Source organism: Gossypium raimondii, chromosome 1 (genome assembly GCF_025698545.1).
Source record: "Gossypium raimondii isolate GPD5lz chromosome 1, ASM2569854v1, whole genome shotgun sequence".
NCBI lineage: Eukaryota > Viridiplantae > Streptophyta > Magnoliopsida > Malvales > Malvaceae > Gossypium > Gossypium raimondii.
Window position 1 is genome coordinate 20929064 of NC_068565.1, and position 4889 is coordinate 20933952.

The window sequence follows — 4889 nt, forward strand, 5'->3', positions numbered from 1 at the left end:
GGCCGACAATGTTTGAACTTTGTTTTGATACCCGTTCCCTTTCCTTTCTCCTTCTCCTATTACCCTTTCCCCTCTCCCTTTCTCTCTATCCTCTTCACCTGACCCTATCAAAGGAACCCAGCTTTCCATCTCGCTACTAGACGACGTCCCTTTTCTTTCTCAGTCTCGTCGTTGTTGGAAAACCCCAAAATCCCGTCCCTTGTTCTTCTATTTTAGCTGCTCCTTACATTGAATAAAATATCAGTCTTTTCTCAGTCTTAATCGACATTGTGTTTTTTTTTTAATTTTCTCATTGGCTATTTATTTTTGTGTTTTTCTTTAATTTCTAGATCCGCTATAATTTATTTTCTCTTTTCTTCTGAATTCTAGGTTATGTTGGTTTGGTGTTTAGAAAATTGGGGTTTCCATTGATGTTTTCAGTTCTTCTGAAAATTTTTAATTTTTTTTAATTGATACCTTAAGCAATCTTAGGTTTGGAAAAAACCAAATAATAATATGTTAATCCACTCTAATCTCTTTCTTTTTTCTTTAATTTCCTTTCATTTTTTGTATTGTCAGTTGATTTCTTCTGCTATTCAAAGATGTTGTTTATCCGAATATCTTTTCCAATTATCAGTCATTCTCAAGAGCTCTCCTCCAATCATTAGACAAGTTTTATATCTAGTAAAAGTGAAATCTAGCTAATGTTCAAAGTCTTTAAATTATGTGTAAAGTTCCAATCTGTGACCTGTTTTACTTGTTACCTCATTTGTTTTCTTTGTATTGTACATATGGCAGTAATAATAGTAGTGATAATCATAGAAGTAATAATTAGGCGCTTACATTTGTTCAAATAACAGTAGGGTAAGTTTGTGTTCTGAACGTTGCATTCCTATTGCAGGAGCTGTTATAGAGGCATTTATTAGACTTCACGAAAAAGGATTAATTTATCAAGGTATATGCCAAAATTCCATTGCTTACTATCATGTTTCACTTTGCTAACTGATATTTAGCATGTTTACTTTCTCATTTGATCATAATATTCTTTCTCCTTTGCTTCAACTGCCTATCACAGGGAAAAGAAAAGAATGTCAATATTATCAATCTGTGCACTAAAAATCTAGAAGAAATTATGATATCAAATGAAAAACAACAAAGAAATACTAGTATTAACATTTAAAAGAAATTTTATGTATCTTTTCCCCTTAGAGTGTATTTATTTAGAAATACTGATGGTTCAATTTGACATCTAGTCTGAGTTAGTCACTGACTGGTCCAAACTTGAGATTTGAAGCGCGTTTTTTTCCCTTTTGGCAGAGGAAATGCGAACAAAGAAGGACGCAGTGAAGCTTTCTTGGCTTTGCTTAAATATCTTATAACCATGCAAGATTTGTCTATACAATACTGTCAAAGTTTAATATAAGCAAGTTAGAGAGGAATCAAGAAAGGGAGCACTTCATCTAGGATACAAACAAGCTTTGGCTTTTTGTAAGTCTCTGTCCCCTGTATATGGTTGCTACTTTCTTGAAGTATTTACTAATTTAAAAGAATCAGGAAAGCCATTTTCTGGAAGTTGTTTATATTTCATGTGAATTTGGGCAGTAGAGTATACTTATAGTTTACTTGTAATTAAGAATTAATTATACTATATATGAGGAGCTTGATGCTGGGGGTATGGAGCGGACAAGAGATGTGTACAGGTATCTTTATGTTCTTGCAATGGATTAATGATTCTGTTGGTTGCTACTATTGCTAAATTGCAAGTGAAATAATTGCTTTACTAATAAATCTTGTCAACTAACTCTGCAAGAAATTTACCAGTTGCCTACTATTTGAACGTTTGCATGTTTTGGTTTCATGTTCTGCTAACAGTCCATTTCATTACCCTGTAACAGTCCATTTTTCCTTTTTCTTTTACTTTTTTTTTCTCATTTTCAGTGTTTATTTTAGCGAAGTGCCCTAATGTAAGTTGAAAAATTCAACAGAAATGTTTTGTTTGATTCTTAATTTGGAATTGTGATTTTTTTTCACTGTTTCGATATGCTAAATCAGAACTCTCAGTAATATGAGTATTATTGTGCTTTTATTTTTGTTTTTCTTTCTTCGTTGACTGGAGACTAAGAGCGAAGACTACAACAGTAGCTGAGTTTTGCTTTTTTGATTTTTTTGTGTGATTATTGTAATTATTATTTTTAATTCTTTGTCCGGTCGCAGCTCTCTTTGAAGTTTGTACTTTTATTATTGGTAAGTGTGTACTTTTATTTTATTATTGGTTTAGCTTCAATTCAGATCTCATTTATTGTTCTTTCGATTTTGATGATACAGGCTCCGTGAGCTGAAACAACTTGGTAAAGAATGATTGACTCAAAAAAATCAAACCTTGATGTTTCTTAGTGTATGCCAAATGCAAGAACTAAATCTACTTATTGTTTCCATGTTCCTATTCTTGTTTGCAGCAAATATGCCATAGAGATTTGAAATTAGAAAATACCCTTTTAGATGGAAGTCCTGCACCTCGTTTGAAAATCTGCGATTTCGGTTACTCTAAGGTTTGGGAATAATTAATTATATATAGTCCATCTTAAGTGTCAGTTGCTTTATGATTTTCCAATCATTAAGTTGTTTTTTTTAACACTTGGTGTAGTCATCTCTGTTGCATTCAAGACCCAAATCAACAGTTGGAACTCCAGCATATAGAGCACCGGAAGTTCTGACGCGGTGAGAGTATGATGGAAAGGTATTATTTCAACTGTATAAAAAATAAAAGAAGAAGAAGTAATATCTGTGTGAAGTTCCAAATTACTAATTAGTAATTGGCCTTTGTATGTGAAATAACTGTCCTTTCGGATCTGCACTTTATTGTATGTTCTGCACAAGGTGGGATTGTTGTGTTGGTTGTTACTAGGGGTAATGAGTTTTGGCATATGGATATACAGATCTGTGTGTTTGTGTTCGTCAGCAATGAGATACAGCTTAATCGGTATATGAAGAGTTTCCACAAGAAATGCTTAAAGCAATATTGCTTCCATTTTTGTCATTACATATTAAGTCTTTTCCACAAAAAAATGATGGCCTTTTTATCATTACATATTAAGCCTTTTCTACATCTGACATGATGGCACATGTAGGGTGATTGAAAATGAGTATTTAGGTCTGAGAAATGGCATACTAGATCAATCAGCCATACTGCTTTGAAGCCATGGTTGTCTAACTTACATGAACTCAAAGTAAGTCAAACTTTTTGTAGTAATTTTAGGAATAACATATCCTTGTTTTGAAGTGTTCGATCTATTTTTGTTAGCTTGGCACTGCTTATGCTTAATTTAGTCTTCATACAATTGCTATAATTTGGTTATCAGCCAGATTTATGATTGTTTTCTATTTTTATTGATTTATGTAATCAATCTCAATTCTACTTTTTGCAAATTAATACTATTGTTCCTTGTTAAAAAATTGAATAGTTTAGACAATCATTAGAAAGAATGCCTATTTGTGAAACATGGAAGAGCTATGATTGAGATTGTTTGTTAGTATGGTTCAACCTGCTACTAAAGTTGCACATAATTGTTTGTTATATTTTTTTTTGAGCCTTAATTGCTATATATATTTTTTATTTTTAACATCTCTGTTGTTTACCAAGTTTGTTGGTTTATCTAATCATTTGGTTTTGCATCCTTTAGATATTGAAGGTGTAGTAGAGGATTCAATCTCTTCAAGCTGGAAAAGCCAAGGCTTAGCACTTCTTCAAGTGGAGTGTTATTTAATGTTGCATTCCATGGTCGTTTATCTTAGTCGGAACTTGAATTTTTGTAGCTACCTTGTGTACTAGCTTCTTTAACCATGATTGTTAATTATTACGTGTTTTATAGCTTCTTTTATATTTGGCCGATTTAATAGAGATCAGATGAGCTGTGAGATAGATTGCTCATTTATTTAAACATAATATTTTAATTCTAAATTTAAATTCATTAATTTTTATATTTAGCTTTCAAATTTAAATTTTAATAGAAAATTTAATTTATTATTATTTTTATCCTTAAAAGTATATAGTTTAAAGTTTAAATTTCAAAAATAAAATAAAATAAAATATTTATCATAAAAATAAATATTATTTAATTAATTTTTTTAAATGCATGTTTTTAGCGGCGTTTGTGAAAAAGCGTCGCTAAAATTCATTTTTATAGCGGTGTTTGAAACAGAAGCTTCGCTAAAGGTCATGATTTTTAGCGGCGTTTGTTGCAAAAGCGCCGCTAAAGTTCATGATCTTTAGCGGCGTTTGTAGTATAAACGCCGCTAAATATCATGGTCTTTAGCGGCGTTTGTGGCAAAAGCGCCGCTAAAGGCCATGATCTTTAGCGACACTTGTGGCAAAAGCGCCGCTAAAGACCATGATCTTTAGCGGCGCTTTTTGCGGCGCTAATGAAAGCGCCGCAAATACTTTTAGCGGGGCTAAAAAGCGCCGCTAAAGGCCTAAAAAACGCCGCTAAAAGCCTGTTTTGGTGTAGTGACATAATTAATTTCATTTTGTTTAAATTTTCCTGAACTATATCCACATTAATTCTTCATCATTTATTATTTTAGCTTTTAAAATACATCCCCAATAAATTTGTGAGTCATCTATTTCCAAAATTAATTTATCACCTTGTTTAGGTAAATAAACTTTTGGACTATGATTTATTTCAGATTTTAAGTTTTGTATAATTTCGAGTCTTTTTAGACCGGAGAAAAGATTTATCCTTTTTAATTTTTCATATAACTTACCTATTTTTTAGATAAGTTGGGAAAGAAGTTTCTTCAATAATTAATAATTCCTAAAATTGTTGAAGTTGCTTTTTATCTTCAATATTTTCAAGAAATTCTTTTATTTTTACTATAATTTGATCTTGTAATTTAAGACCATCTGCAGATAA

The 4889-nt window shown here is 31.6% G+C and overlaps 1 long non-coding RNA gene across 2 annotated transcripts; it reads left to right on the forward strand.

Moving 5' to 3' along the window:
- Positions 1-651: 651 nt before the first annotated feature.
- LOC105785351 (uncharacterized) lies at positions 652-3957 on the forward strand. 2 transcript variants are annotated; one of them, XR_008197039.1, is made up of 5 exons: positions 652-2327; positions 2436-2528; positions 2624-2716; positions 3108-3206; positions 3660-3957. It is a non-coding gene; the product is annotated as an uncharacterized LOC105785351 (long non-coding RNA). The 2 variants fall into 2 exon arrangements; XR_008197038.1 differs by lacking the exon at positions 3108-3206.
- Positions 3958-4889: the final 932 nt, after the last annotated feature.